This window comes from Pempheris klunzingeri, chromosome 4, assembly GCF_042242105.1.
Source record: "Pempheris klunzingeri isolate RE-2024b chromosome 4, fPemKlu1.hap1, whole genome shotgun sequence".
Taxonomy (NCBI): Eukaryota; Metazoa; Chordata; class Actinopteri; order Acropomatiformes; family Pempheridae; genus Pempheris; species Pempheris klunzingeri.
Window position 1 is genome coordinate 23,716,778 of NC_092015.1, and position 16,533 is coordinate 23,733,310.

The following is a 16,533-nucleotide window of genomic DNA, read 5'->3' on the forward strand; positions in this document are numbered from 1 at the left end:
GTTTGGTGTCGGCTCAAAAAACGGAAATTTCCTTGACCACGAGGTCAAGGTTTTTTCCAAATCCCCCCTCCTCCACTGTTTTGGCTGACAGCTGTTTGCTGGCCGATTTACCACATTAAAAGTGATCAATACCTGTTTTCCAACGGGTTTGGAGGCGGATCAGACCAAAAAGAGGCAGTTTGGTGTCGGCTCCAAAAACGGAATTTTTTTTCAAATCCCCCCTCCTCCACTGTTTTGGCTGACAGCTGTTTGCTGGCCGATTTACCACATTAAAAGTGATCAATACCTGTTTTCCAATGGGTTTGGAGGTGGATCAGACCAAAAAGAGGCAGTTTGGTATCGACTCCAAAAATGGAAATTTCCTTGACCCCCCGGTCAAGGTTTTTTTCAAATCCCCCCTCCTCCACTGTTTTGGCTGACAGCTGTTTTGGCTGACAGCTGTTTGCTGGCCGATTTACCACATTAAAAGTGATCAATACCTGTTTTCCAACGGGTTTGGAGGCGGATCAGACCAATAAGAGACAGTTTGGTGTCGGCTCCAAAAATGGAAATTTCCTTGACCACGAGGTCAAGGTTTTTTCCAAATCCCCCCTCCTCCACTGTTTTGGCTGACAGCTGTTTGCTGGCCGATTTACCACATTAAAAGTGATCAATACCTGTTTTCCAATGGTTTTGGAGGCGGATCAGACCAAAAAGAGGCAGTTTGGTGTCGGCTCCAAAAATGGAAATTTCCTTGACCCCGCGGTCAAGGTTTTTTTCAAATCCCCCCTCCTCCACTGCTTTGGCTGACAGCTGTTTGCTGGCCGATTTACCACATTAAAAGTGATCAATACCTGTTTTCCAACGGGTTTGGAGGCGGATCAGACCACAAAGAGGCAGTTTGGTGTTGGCTCCAAAAACGGAAATTTCCTTGACCCCGCGGTCAAGGTTTTTTCCAAATCCCCCCTCCTCCACTGTTTTGGCTGACAGCTGTTTGCTGGCCGATTTACCACATTAAAAGTGATCAATACCTGTTTTCCAACGGTTTTGGAGGCGGATCAGACCAAAAAGAGGCAGTTTGGTGTCGGCTCCAAAAACGGAAATTTCCTTGACCCCGCGGTCAAGGTTTTTTCAAAATCCCCCCTCCTCCACTGTTTTGGCTGACAGCTGTTTGCTGGCCGATTTACCACATTAAAAGTGATCAATACCTGTTTTCCAACGGTTTTGGAGGCGGATCAGACCAAAAAGAGGCAGTTTGGTGTCGGCTCCAAAAATGGAAATTTCCTTGACCCCGCGGTCAAGGTTTTTTTCAAATCCCCCCTCCTCCACTGTTTTGGCTGACAGCTGTTTTGGCTGACAGCTGTTTGCTGGCCGATTTACCACATTAAAAGTGATCAATACCTGTTTTCCAGCGGGTTTTGAGGCGGATCAGACCAAAAAGAGGCAGTTTGGTGTCGGCTCCAAAAACGGAAATTTCCTTGACCACGCGGTCAAGGTTTTTTTCAAATCCCCCCTCCTCCACTGTTTTGGCTGACAGCTGTTTTGGCTGACAGCTGTTTGCTGGCCGATTTACCACATTAAAAGTGATCAATACCTGTTTTCCAACGGGTTTTGAGGCGGATCAGACCAAAAAGAGGCAGTTTGGTGTCGGCTCAAAAAACGGAAATTTCCTTGACCACGAGGTCAAGGTTTTTTCCAAATCCCCCCTCCTCCACTGTTTTGGCTGACAGCTGTTTGCTGGCCGATTTACCACATTAAAAGTGATCAATACTTGTTTTCCAACGGGTTTGGAGGCGGATCAGACCAAAAAGAGGCAGTTTGGTGTCGGCTCCAAAAACGGAATTTTTTTTCAAATCCCCCCTCCTCCACTGTTTTGGCTGACAGCTGTTTTGGCTGACAGCTGTTTGCTGGCCGATTTACCACATTAAAAGTGATCAATACCTGTTTTCCAATGGGTTTGGAGGTGGATCAGACCAAAAAGAGGCAGTTTGGTATCGACTCCAAAAATGGAAATTTCCTTGACCCCCCGGTCAAGGTTTTTTTCAAATCCCCCCTCCTCCACTGTTTTGGCTGACAGCTGTTTTGGCTGACAGCTGTTTGCTGGCCGATTTACCACATTAAAAGTGATCAATACCTGTTTTCCAACGGGTTTGGAGGCGGATCAGACCAATAAGAGACAGTTTGGTGTCGGCTCCAAAAATGGAAATTTCCTTGACCACGAGGTCAAGGTTTTTTCCAAATCCCCCCTCCTCCACTGTTTTGGCTGACAGCTGTTTGCTGGCCGATTTACCACATTAAAAGTGATCAATACCTGTTTTCCAACGGTTTTGGAGGCGGATCAGACCAAAAAGAGGCAGTTTGGTGTCGGCTCCAAAAATGGAAATTTCCTTGACCCCGCGGTCAAGGTTTTTTTCAAATCCCCCCTCCTCCACTGTTTTGGCTGACAGCTGTTTGCTGGCCGATTTACCACATTAAAAGTGATCAATACCTGTTTTCCAACGGGTTTGGAGGCGGATCAGACCACAAAGAGGCAGTTTGGTGTTGGCTCCAAAAACGGAAATTTCCTTGACCCCGCGGTCAAGGTTTTTTCCAAATCCCCCCTCCTCCACTGTTTTGGCTGACAGCTGTTTGCTGGCCGATTTACCACATTAAAAGTGATCAATACCTGTTTTCCAACGGTTTTGGAGGCGGATCAGACCAAAAAGAGGCAGTTTGGTGTCGGCTCCAAAAACGGAAATTTCCTTGACCCCGCGGTCAAGGTTTTTTCAAAATCCCCCCTCCTCCACTGTTTTGGCTGACAGCTGTTTGCTGGCCGATTTACCACATTAAAAGTGATCAATACCTGTTTTCCAACGGTTTTGGAGGCGGATCAGACCAAAAAGAGGCAGTTTGGTGTCGGCTCCAAAAATGGAAATTTCCTTGACCCCGCGGTCAAGGTTTTTTTCAAATCCCCCCTCCTCCACTGTTTTGGCTGACAGCTGTTTTGGCTGACAGCTGTTTGCTGGCCGATTTACCACATTAAAAGTGATCAATACCTGTTTTCCAACGGGTTTTGAGGCGGATCAGACCAAAAAGAGGCAGTTTGGTGTCGGCTCCAAAAACGGAAATTTCCTTGACCACGCGGTCAAGGTTTTTTTCAAATCCCCCCTCCTCCACTGTTTTGGCTGACAGCTGTTTTGGCTGACAGCTGTTTGCTGGCCGATTTACCACATTAAAAGTGATCAATACCTGTTTTCCAACGGGTTTTGAGGCGGATCAGACCAAAAAGAGGCAGTTTGGTGTCGGCTCAAAAAACGGAAATTTCCTTGACCACGAGGTCAAGGTTTTTTCCAAATCCCCCCTCCTCCACTGTTTTGGCTGACAGCTGTTTGCTGGCCGATTTACCACATTAAAAGTGATCAATACCTGTTTTCCAACGGGTTTGGAGGCGGATCAGACCAAAAAGAGGCAGTTTGGTGTCGGCTCCAAAAACGGAATTTTTTTTCAAATCCCCCCTCCTCCACTGTTTTGGCTGACAGCTGTTTGCTGGCCGATTTACCACATTAAAAGTGATCAATACCTGTTTTCCAATGGGTTTGGAGGTGGATCAGACCAAAAAGAGGCAGTTTGGTATCGACTCCAAAAATGGAAATTTCCTTGACCCCCCGGTCAAGGTTTTTTTCAAATCCCCCCTCCTCCACTGTTTTGGCTGACAGCTGTTTGCTGGCCGATTTACCACATTAAAAGTGATCAATACCTGTTTTCCAACGGTTTTGGAGGCGGATCAGACCAAAAAGAGGCAGTTTGGTGTCGGCTCCAAAAACGGAAATTTCCTTGACCCCGCGGTCAAGGTTTTTTCAAAATCCCCCCTCCTCCACTGTTTTGGCTGACAGCTGTTTGCTGGCCGATTTACCACATTAAAAGTGATCAATACCTGTTTTCCAACGGTTTTGGAGGCGGATCAGACCAAAAAGAGGCAGTTTGGTGTCGGCTCCAAAAATGGAAATTTCCTTGACCCCGCGGTCAAGGTTTTTTTCAAATCCCCCCTCCTCCACTGTTTTGGCTGACAGCTGTTTTGGCTGACAGCTGTTTGCTGGCCGATTTACCACATTAAAAGTGATCAATACCTGTTTTCCAACGGGTTTTGAGGCGGATCAGACCAAAAAGAGGCAGTTTGGTGTCGGCTCCAAAAACGGAAATTTCCTTGACCACGCGGTCAAGGTTTTTTTCAAATCCCCCCTCCTCCACTGTTTTGGCTGACAGCTGTTTTGGCTGACAGCTGTTTGCTGGCCGATTTACCACATTAAAAGTGATCAATACCTGTTTTCCAACGGGTTTTGAGGCGGATCAGACCAAAAAGAGGCAGTTTGGTGTCGGCTCAAAAAACGGAAATTTCCTTGACCACGAGGTCAAGGTTTTTTCCAAATCCCCCCTCCTCCACTGTTTTGGCTGACAGCTGTTTGCTGGCCGATTTACCACATTAAAAGTGATCAATACCTGTTTTCCAACGGGTTTGGAGGCGGATCAGACCAAAAAGAGGCAGTTTGGTGTCGGCTCCAAAAACGGAATTTTTTTTCAAATCCCCCCTCCTCCACTGTTTTGGCTGACAGCTGTTTGCTGGCCGATTTACCACATTAAAAGTGATCAATACCTGTTTTCCAATGGGTTTGGAGGTGGATCAGACCAAAAAGAGGCAGTTTGGTATCGACTCCAAAAATGGAAATTTCCTTGACCCCCCGGTCAAGGTTTTTTTCAAATCCCCCCTCCTCCACTGTTTTGGCTGACAGCTGTTTGCTGGCCGATTTACCACATTAAAAGTGATCAATACCTGTTTTCCAACGGTTTTGGAGGCGGATCAGACCAAAAAGAGGCAGTTTGGTGTCGGCTCCAAAAATGGAAATTTCCTTGACCCCGCGGTCAAGGTTTTTTTCAAATCCCCCCTCCTCCACTGTTTTGGCTGACAGCTGTTTGCTGGCCGATTTACCACATTAAAAGTGATCAATACCTGTTTTCCAACGGGTTTGGAGGCGGATCAGACCACAAAGAGGCAGTTTGGTGTTGGCTCCAAAAACGGAAATTTCCTTGACCCCGCGGTCAAGGTTTTTTCCAAATCCCCCCTCCTCCACTGTTTTGGCTGACAGCTGTTTGCTGGCCGATTTACCACATTAAAAGTGATCAATACCTGTTTTCCAACGGTTTTGGAGGCGGATCAGACCAAAAAGAGGCAGTTTGGTGTCGGCTCCAAAAACGGAAATTTCCTTGACCCCTCGGTCAAGGTTTTTTCCAAATCCCCCCTCCTCCACTGTTTTGGCTGACAGCTGTTTGCTGGCCGATTTACCACATTAAAAGTGATCAATACCTGTTTTCCAACGGGTTTGGAGGCGGATCAGACCACAAAGAGGCAGTTTGGTGTTGGCTCCAAAAACGGAAATTTCCTTGACCCCGCGGTCAAGGTTTTTTCCAAATCCCCCCTCCTCCACTGTTTTGGCTGACAGCTGTTTGCTGGCCGATTTACCACATTAAAAGTGATCAATACCTGTTTTCCAACGGTTTTGGAGGCGGATCAGACCAAAAAGAGGCAGTTTGGTGTCGGCTCCAAAAACGGAAATTTCCTTGACCCCGCGGTCAAGGTTTTTTCAAAATCCCCCCTCCTCCACTGTTTTGGCTGACAGCTGTTTGCTGGCCGATTTACCACATTAAAAGTGATCAATACCTGTTTTCCAACGGTTTTGGAGGCGGATCAGACCAAAAAGAGGCAGTTTGGTGTCGGCTCCAAAAATGGAAATTTCCTTGACCCCGCGGTCAAGGTTTTTTTCAAATCCCCCCTCCTCCACTGTTTTGGCTGACAGCTGTTTTGGCTGACAGCTGTTTGCTGGCCGATTTACCACATTAAAAGTGATCAATACCTGTTTTCCAACGGGTTTTGAGGCGGATCAGACCAAAAAGAGGCAGTTTGGTGTCGGCTCCAAAAACGGAAATTTCCTTGACCACGCGGTCAAGGTTTTTTTCAAATCCCCCCTCCTCCACTGTTTTGGCTGACAGCTGTTTTGGCTGACAGCTGTTTGCTGGCCGATTTACCACATTAAAAGTGATCAATACCTGTTTTCCAACGGGTTTTGAGGCGGATCAGACCAAAAAGAGGCAGTTTGGTGTCGGCTCAAAAAACGGAAATTTCCTTGACCACGAGGTCAAGGTTTTTTCCAAATCCCCCCTCCTCCACTGTTTTGGCTGACAGCTGTTTGCTGGCCGATTTACCACATTAAAAGTGATCAATACCTGTTTTCCAACGGGTTTGGAGGCGGATCAGACCAAAAAGAGGCAGTTTGGTGTCGGCTCCAAAAACGGAATTTTTTTTCAAATCCCCCCTCCTCCACTGTTTTGGCTGACAGCTGTTTGCTGGCCGATTTACCACATTAAAAGTGATCAATACCTGTTTTCCAATGGGTTTGGAGGTGGATCAGACCAAAAAGAGGCAGTTTGGTATCGACTCCAAAAATGGAAATTTCCTTGACCCCCCGGTCAAGGTTTTTTTCAAATCCCCCCTCCTCCACTGTTTTGGCTGACAGCTGTTTTGGCTGACAGCTGTTTGCTGGCCGATTTACCACATTAAAAGTGATCAATACCTGTTTTCCAACGGGTTTGGAGGCGGATCAGACCAATAAGAGACAGTTTGGTGTCGGCTCCAAAAATGGAAATTTCCTTGACCACGAGGTCAAGGTTTTTTCCAAATCCCCCCTCCTCCACTGTTTTGGCTGACAGCTGTTTGCTGGCCGATTTACCACATTAAAAGTGATCAATACCTGTTTTCCAATGGTTTTGGAGGCGGATCAGACCAAAAAGAGGCAGTTTGGTGTCGGCTCCAAAAATGGAAATTTCCTTGACCCCGCGGTCAAGGTTTTTTTCAAATCCCCCCTCCTCCACTGCTTTGGCTGACAGCTGTTTGCTGGCCGATTTACCACATTAAAAGTGATCAATACCTGTTTTCCAACGGGTTTGGAGGCGGATCAGACCACAAAGAGGCAGTTTGGTGTTGGCTCCAAAAACGGAAATTTCCTTGACCCCGCGGTCAAGGTTTTTTCCAAATCCCCCCTCCTCCACTGTTTTGGCTGACAGCTGTTTGCTGGCCGATTTACCACATTAAAAGTGATCAATACCTGTTTGCCAACGGTTTTGGAGGCGGATCAGACCAAAAAGAGGCAGTTTGGTGTCGGCTCCAAAAACGGAAATTTCCTTGACCCCGCGGTCAAGGTTTTTTCAAATCCCCCCTCCTCCACTGTTTTGGCTGACAGCTGTTTTGGCTGACAGCTGTTTGCTGGCCGATTTACCACATTAAAAGTGATCAATACCTGTTTTCCAACGGGTTTTGAGGCGGATCAGACCAAAAAGAGGCAGTTTGGTGTCGGCTCCAAAAACGGAAATTTCCTTGACCACGCGGTCAAGGTTTTTTTCAAATCCCCCCTCCTCCACTGTTTTGGCTGACAGCTGTTTTGGCTGACAGCTGTTTGCTGGCCGATTTACCACATTAAAAGTGATCAATACCTGTTTTCCAACGGGTTTTGAGGCGGATCAGACCAAAAAGAGGCAGTTTGGTGTCGGCTCAAAAAACGGAAATTTCCTTGACCACGAGGTCAAGGTTTTTTCCAAATCCCCCCTCCTCCACTGTTTTGGCTGACAGCTGTTTGCTGGCCGATTTACCACATTAAAAGTGATCAATACCTGTTTTCCAACGGGTTTGGAGGCGGATCAGACCAAAAAGAGGCAGTTTGGTGTCGGCTCCAAAAACGGAATTTTTTTTCAAATCCCCCCTCCTCCACTGTTTTGGCTGACAGCTGTTTGCTGGCCGATTTACCACATTAAAAGTGATCAATACCTGTTTTCCAATGGGTTTTGAGGCGGATCAGACCAAAAAGAGGCAGTTTGGTGTCGGCTCCAAAAACGGAAATTTCCTTGACCACGCGGTCAAGGTTTTTTTCAAATCCCCCCTCCTCCACTGTTTTGGCTGACAGCTGTTTTGGCTGACAGCTGTTTGCTGGCCGATTTACCACATTAAAAGTGATCAATACCTGTTTTCCAACGGGTTTTGAGGCGGATCAGACCAAAAAGAGGCAGTTTGGTGTCGGCTCAAAAAACGGAAATTTCCTTGACCACGAGGTCAAGGTTTTTTCCAAATCCCCCCTCCTCCACTGTTTTGGCTGACAGCTGTTTGCTGGCCGATTTACCACATTAAAAGTGATCAATACCTGTTTTCCAACGGGTTTGGAGGCGGATCAGACCAAAAAGAGGCAGTTTGGTGTCGGCTCCAAAAACGGAATTTTTTTTCAAATCCCCCCTCCTCCACTGTTTTGGCTGACAGCTGTTTGCTGGCCGATTTACCACATTAAAAGTGATCAATACCTGTTTTCCAATGGGTTTGGAGGTGGATCAGACCAAAAAGAGGCAGTTTGGTATCGACTCCAAAAATGGAAATTTCCTTGACCCCCCGGTCAAGGTTTTTTTCAAACCCCCCCTCCTCCACTGTTTTGGCTGACAGCTGTTTTGGCTGACAGCTGTTTGCTGGCCGATTTACCACATTAAAAGTGATCAATACCTGTTTTCCAACGGGTTTGGAGGCGGATCAGACCAATAAGAGACAGTTTGGTGTCGGCTCCAAAAATGGAAATTTCCTTGACCACGAGGTCAAGGTTTTTTCCAAATCCCCCCTCCTCCACTGTTTTGGCTGACAGCTGTTTGCTGGCCGATTTACCACATTAAAAGTGATCAATACCTGTTTTCCAATGGTTTTGGAGGCGGATCAGACCAAAAAGAGGCAGTTTGGTGTCGGCTCCAAAAATGGAAATTTCCTTGACCCCGCGGTCAAGGTTTTTTTCAAATCCCCCCTCCTCCACTGCTTTGGCTGACAGCTGTTTGCTGGCCGATTTACCACATTAAAAGTGATCAATACCTGTTTTCCAACGGGTTTGGAGGCGGATCAGACCACAAAGAGGCAGTTTGGTGTTGGCTCCAAAAACGGAAATTTCCTTGACCCCGCGGTCAAGGTTTTTTCCAAATCCCCCCTCCTCCACTGTTTTGGCTGACAGCTGTTTGCTGGCCGATTTACCACATTAAAAGTGATCAATACCTGTTTTCCAACGGTTTTGGAGGCGGATCAGACCAAAAAGAGGCAGTTTGGTGTCGGCTCCAAAAACGGAAATTTCCTTGACCCCGCGGTCAAGGTTTTTTCAAAATCCCCCCTCCTCCACTGTTTTGGCTGACAGCTGTTTGCTGGCCGATTTACCACATTAAAAGTGATCAATACCTGTTTTCCAACGGTTTTGGAGGCGGATCAGACCAAAAAGAGGCAGTTTGGTGTCGGCTCCAAAAATGGAAATTTCCTTGACCCCGCGGTCAAGGTTTTTTTCAAATCCCCCCTCCTCCACTGTTTTGGCTGACAGCTGTTTTGGCTGACAGCTGTTTGCTGGCCGATTTACCACATTAAAAGTGATCAATACCTGTTTTCCAGCGGGTTTTGAGGCGGATCAGACCAAAAAGAGGCAGTTTGGTGTCGGCTCCAAAAACGGAAATTTCCTTGACCACGCGGTCAAGGTTTTTTTCAAATCCCCCCTCCTCCACTGTTTTGGCTGACAGCTGTTTTGGCTGACAGCTGTTTGCTGGCCGATTTACCACATTAAAAGTGATCAATACCTGTTTTCCAACGGGTTTTGAGGCGGATCAGACCAAAAAGAGGCAGTTTGGTGTCGGCTCAAAAAACGGAAATTTCCTTGACCACGAGGTCAAGGTTTTTTCCAAATCCCCCCTCCTCCACTGTTTTGGCTGACAGCTGTTTGCTGGCCGATTTACCACATTAAAAGTGATCAATACTTGTTTTCCAACGGGTTTGGAGGCGGATCAGACCAAAAAGAGGCAGTTTGGTGTCGGCTCCAAAAACGGAATTTTTTTTCAAATCCCCCCTCCTCCACTGTTTTGGCTGACAGCTGTTTTGGCTGACAGCTGTTTGCTGGCCGATTTACCACATTAAAAGTGATCAATACCTGTTTTCCAATGGGTTTGGAGGTGGATCAGACCAAAAAGAGGCAGTTTGGTATCGACTCCAAAAATGGAAATTTCCTTGACCCCCCGGTCAAGGTTTTTTTCAAATCCCCCCTCCTCCACTGTTTTGGCTGACAGCTGTTTTGGCTGACAGCTGTTTGCTGGCCGATTTACCACATTAAAAGTGATCAATACCTGTTTTCCAACGGGTTTGGAGGCGGATCAGACCAATAAGAGACAGTTTGGTGTCGGCTCCAAAAATGGAAATTTCCTTGACCACGAGGTCAAGGTTTTTTCCAAATCCCCCCTCCTCCACTGTTTTGGCTGACAGCTGTTTGCTGGCCGATTTACCACATTAAAAGTGATCAATACCTGTTTTCCAACGGTTTTGGAGGCGGATCAGACCAAAAAGAGGCAGTTTGGTGTCGGCTCCAAAAATGGAAATTTCCTTGACCCCGCGGTCAAGGTTTTTTTCAAATCCCCCCTCCTCCACTGTTTTGGCTGACAGCTGTTTGCTGGCCGATTTACCACATTAAAAGTGATCAATACCTGTTTTCCAACGGGTTTGGAGGCGGATCAGACCACAAAGAGGCAGTTTGGTGTTGGCTCCAAAAACGGAAATTTCCTTGACCCCGCGGTCAAGGTTTTTTCCAAATCCCCCCTCCTCCACTGTTTTGGCTGACAGCTGTTTGCTGGCCGATTTACCACATTAAAAGTGATCAATACCTGTTTTCCAACGGTTTTGGAGGCGGATCAGACCAAAAAGAGGCAGTTTGGTGTCGGCTCCAAAAACGGAAATTTCCTTGACCCCGCGGTCAAGGTTTTTTCAAAATCCCCCCTCCTCCACTGTTTTGGCTGACAGCTGTTTGCTGGCCGATTTACCACATTAAAAGTGATCAATACCTGTTTTCCAACGGTTTTGGAGGCGGATCAGACCAAAAAGAGGCAGTTTGGTGTCGGCTCCAAAAATGGAAATTTCCTTGACCCCGCGGTCAAGGTTTTTTTCAAATCCCCCCTCCTCCACTGTTTTGGCTGACAGCTGTTTTGGCTGACAGCTGTTTGCTGGCCGATTTACCACATTAAAAGTGATCAATACCTGTTTTCCAACGGGTTTTGAGGCGGATCAGACCAAAAAGAGGCAGTTTGGTGTCGGCTCCAAAAACGGAAATTTCCTTGACCACGCGGTCAAGGTTTTTTTCAAATCCCCCCTCCTCCACTGTTTTGGCTGACAGCTGTTTTGGCTGACAGCTGTTTGCTGGCCGATTTACCACATTAAAAGTGATCAATACCTGTTTTCCAACGGGTTTTGAGGCGGATCAGACCAAAAAGAGGCAGTTTGGTGTCGGCTCAAAAAACGGAAATTTCCTTGACCACGAGGTCAAGGTTTTTTCCAAATCCCCCCTCCTCCACTGTTTTGGCTGACAGCTGTTTGCTGGCCGATTTACCACATTAAAAGTGATCAATACCTGTTTTCCAACGGGTTTGGAGGCGGATCAGACCAAAAAGAGGCAGTTTGGTGTCGGCTCCAAAAACGGAATTTTTTTTCAAATCCCCCCTCCTCCACTGTTTTGGCTGACAGCTGTTTTGGCTGACAGCTGTTTGCTGGCCGATTTACCACATTAAAAGTGACCAATACCTGTTTTCCAATGGGTTTGGAGGTGGATCAGACCAAAAAGAGGCAGTTTGGTGTTGGCTCCAAAAACGGAAATTTCCTTGACCCCGCGGTCAAGGTTTTTTCCAAATCCCCCCTCCTCCACTGTTTTGGCTGACAGCTGTTTGCTGGCCGATTTACCACATTAAAAGTGATCAATACCTGTTTTCCAACGGTTTTGGAGGCGGATCAGACCAAAAAGAGGCAGTTTGGTGTCGGCTCCAAAAACGGAAATTTCCTTGACCCCGCGGTCAAGGTTTTTTCCAAATCCCCCCTCCTCCACTGTTTTGGCTGACAGCTGTTTGCTGGCCGATTTACCACATTAAAAGTGATCAATACCTGTTTTCCAACGGTTTTGGAGGCGGATCAGACCAAAAAGAGGCAGTTTGGTGTCGGCTCCAAAAATGGAAATTTCCTTGACCCCGCGGTCAAGGTTTTTTCAAATCCCCCCTCCTCCACTGTTTTGGCTGACAGCTGTTTTGGCTGACAGCTGTTTGCTGGCCGATTTACCACATTAAAAGTGATCAATACCTGTTTTCCAACGGGTTTTGAGGCGGATCAGACCAAAAAGAGGCAGTTTGGTGTCGGCTCCAAAAACGGAAATTTCCTTGACCACGCGGTCAAGGTTTTTTTCAAATCCCCCCTCCTCCACTGTTTTGGCTGACAGCTGTTTTGGCTGACAGCTGTTTGCTGGCCGATTTACCACATTAAAAGTGATCAATACCTGTTTTCCAACGGGTTTTGAGGCGGATCAGACCAAAAAGAGGCAGTTTGGTGTCGGCTCAAAAAACGGAAATTTCCTTGACCACGAGGTCAAGGTTTTTTCCAAATCCCCCCTCCTCCACTGTTTTGGCTGACAGCTGTTTGCTGGCCGATTTACCACATTAAAAGTGATCAATACTTGTTTTCCAACGGGTTTGGAGGCGGATCAGACCAAAAAGAGGCAGTTTGGTGTCGGCTCCAAAAACGGAATTTTTTTTCAAATCCCCCCTCCTCCACTGTTTTGGCTGACAGCTGTTTTGACTGACAGCTGTTTGCTGGCCGATTTACCACATTAAAAGTGATCAATACCTGTTTTCCAATGGGTTTGGAGGTGGATCAGACCAAAAAGAGGCAGTTTGGTGTCGGCTCCAAAAACGGAAATTTCCTTGACCACGCGGTCAAGGTTTTTTTCAAATCCCCCCTCCTCCACTGTTTTGGCTGACAGCTGTTTTGGCTGACAGCTGTTTGCTGGCCGATTTACCACATTAAAAGTGATCAATACCTGTTTTCCAACGGGTTTTGAGGCGGATCAGACCAAAAAGAGGCAGTTTGGTGTCGGCTCAAAAAACGGAAATTTCCTTGACCACGAGGTCAAGGTTTTTTCCAAATCCCCCCTCCTCCACTGTTTTGGCTGACAGCTGTTTGCTGGCCGATTTACCACATTAAAAGTGATCAATACCTGTTTTCCAACGGGTTTGGAGGCGGATCAGACCAAAAAGAGGCAGTTTGGTGTCGGCTCCAAAAACGGAATTTTTTTTCAAATCCCCCCTCCTCCACTGTTTTGGCTGACAGCTGTTTGCTGGCCGATTTACCACATTAAAAGTGATCAATACCTGTTTTCCAATGGGTTTGGAGGTGGATCAGACCAAAAAGAGGCAGTTTGGTATCGACTCCAAAAATGGAAATTTCCTTGACCCCCCGGTCAAGGTTTTTTTCAAATCCCCCCTCCTCCACTGTTTTGGCTGACAGCTGTTTTGGCTGACAGCTGTTTGCTGGCCGATTTACCACATTAAAAGTGATCAATACCTGTTTTCCAACGGGTTTGGAGGCGGATCAGACCAATAAGAGACAGTTTGGTGTCGGCTCCAAAAATGGAAATTTCCTTGACCACGAGGTCAAGGTTTTTTCCAAATCCCCCCTCCTCCACTGTTTTGGCTGACAGCTGTTTGCTGGCCGATTTACCACATTAAAAGTGATCAATACCTGTTTTCCAACGGTTTTGGAGGCGGATCAGACCAAAAAGAGGCAGTTTGGTGTCGGCTCCAAAAATGGAAATTTCCTTGACCCCGCGGTCAAGGTTTTTTTCAAATCCCCCCTCCTCCACTGTTTTGGCTGACAGCTGTTTGCTGGCCGATTTACCACATTAAAAGTGATCAATACCTGTTTTCCAACGGGTTTTGAGGCGGATCAGACCAAAAAGAGGCAGTTTGGTGTCGGCTCAAAAAACGGAAATTTCCTTGACCACGAGGTCAAGGTTTTTTCCAAATCCCCCCTCCTCCACTGTTTTGGCTGACAGCTGTTTGCTGGCCGATTTACCACATTAAAAGTGATCAATACTTGTTTTCCAACGGGTTTGGAGGCGGATCAGACCAAAAAGAGGCAGTTTGGTGTCGGCTCCAAAAACGGAATTTTTTTTCAAATCCCCCCTCCTCCACTGTTTTGGCTGACAGCTGTTTTGACTGACAGCTGTTTGCTGGCCGATTTACCACATTAAAAGTGATCAATACCTGTTTTCCAATGGGTTTGGAGGTGGATCAGACCAAAAAGAGGCAGTTTGGTGTCGGCTCCAAAAACGGAAATTTCCTTGACCACGCGGTCAAGGTTTTTTTCAAATCCCCCCTCCTCCACTGTTTTGGCTGACAGCTGTTTTGGCTGACAGCTGTTTGCTGGCCGATTTACCACATTAAAAGTGATCAATACCTGTTTTCCAACGGGTTTTGAGGCGGATCAGACCAAAAAGAGGCAGTTTGGTGTCGGCTCAAAAAACGGAAATTTCCTTGACCACGAGGTCAAGGTTTTTTCCAAATCCCCCCTCCTCCACTGTTTTGGCTGACAGCTGTTTGCTGGCCGATTTACCACATTAAAAGTGATCAATACCTGTTTTCCAACGGTTTTGGAGGCGGATCAGACCAAAAAGAGGCAGTTTGGTGTCGGCTCCAAAAACGGAAATTTCCTTGACCCCGCGGTCAAGGTTTTTTCCAAATCCCCCCTCCTCCACTGTTTTGGCTGACAGCTGTTTGCTGGCCGATTTACCACATTAAAAGTGATCAATACCTGTTTTCCAACGGGTTTGGAGGCGGATCAGACCACAAAGAGGCAGTTTGGTGTTAGCTCCAAAAACGGAAATTTCCTTGACCCCGCGGTCAAGGTTTTTTCCAAATCCCCCCTCCTCCACTGTTTTGGCTGACAGCTGTTTGCTGGCCGATTTACCACATTAAAAGTGATCAATACCTGTTTTCCAACGGTTTTGGAGGCGGATCAGACCAAAAAGAGGCAGTTTGGTGTCGGCTCCAAAAACGGAAATTTCCTTGACCCCGCGGTCAAGGTTTTTTCAAAATCCCCCCTCCTCCACTGTTTTGGCTGACAGCTGTTTGCTGGCCGATTTACCACATTAAAAGTGATCAATACCTGTTTTCCAACGGTTTTGGAGGCGGATCAGACCAAAAAGAGGCAGTTTGGTGTCGGCTCCAAAAATGGAAATTTCCTTGACCCCGCGGTCAAGGTTTTTTTCAAATCCCCCCTCCTCCACTGTTTTGGCTGACAGCTGTTTTGGCTGACAGCTGTTTGCTGGCCGATTTACCACATTAAAAGTGATCAATACCTGTTTTCCAACGGGTTTTGAGGCGGATCAGACCAAAAAGAGGCAGTTTGGTGTCGGCTCCAAAAACGGAAATTTCCTTGACCACGCGGTCAAGGTTTTTTTCAAATCCCCCCTCCTCCACTGTTTTGGCTGACAGCTGTTTTGGCTGACAGCTGTTTGCTGGCCGATTTACCACATTAAAAGTGATCAATACCTGTTTTCCAACGGGTTTTGAGGCGGATCAGACCAAAAAGAGGCAGTTTGGTGTCGGCTCAAAAAACGGAAATTTCCTTGACCACGAGGTCAAGGTTTTTTCCAAATCCCCCCTCCTCCACTGTTTTGGCTGACAGCTGTTTGCTGGCCGATTTACCACATTAAAAGTGATCAATACTTGTTTTCCAACGGGTTTGGAGGCGGATCAGACCAAAAAGAGGCAGTTTGGTGTCGGCTCCAAAAACGGAATTTTTTTTCAAATCCCCCCTCCTCCACTGTTTTGGCTGACAGCTGTTTTGACTGACAGCTGTTTGCTGGCCGATTTACCACATTAAAAGTGATCAATACCTGTTTTCCAATGGGTTTGGAGGTGGATCAGACCAAAAAGAGGCAGTTTGGTATCGACTCCAAAAATGGAAATTTCCTTGACCCCCCGGTCAAGGTTTTTTTCAAATCCCCCCTCCTCCACTGTTTTGGCTGACAGCTGTTTTGGCTGACAGCTGTTTGCTGGCCGATTTACCACATTAAAAGTGATCAATACCTGTTTTCCAACGGGTTTGGAGGCGGATCAGACCAATAAGAGACAGTTTGGTGTCGGCTCCAAAAATGGAAATTTCCTTGACCACGAGGTCAAGGTTTTTTCCAAATCCCCCCTCCTCCACTGTTTTGGCTGACAGCTGTTTGCTGGCCGATTTACCACATTAAAAGTGATCAATACCTGTTTTCCAACGGTTTTGGAGGCGGATCAGACCAAAAAGAGGCAGTTTGGTGTCGGCTCCAAAAATGGAAATTTCCTTGACCCCGCGGTCAAGGTTTTTTTCAAATCCCCCCTCCTCCACTGTTTTGGCTGACAGCTGTTTGCTGGCCGATTTACCACATTAAAAGTGATCAATACCTGTTTTCCAACGGGTTTGGAGGCGGATCAGACCACAAAGAGGCAGTTTGGTGTTGGCTCCAAAAACGGAAATTTCCTTGACCCCGCGGTCAAGGTTTTTTCCAAATCCCCCCTCCTCCACTGTTTTGGCTGACAGCTGTTTGCTGGCCGATTTACCACATTAAAAGTGATCAATACCTGTTTTCCAACGGTTTTGGAGGCGGATCAGACCAAAAAGAGGCAGTTTGG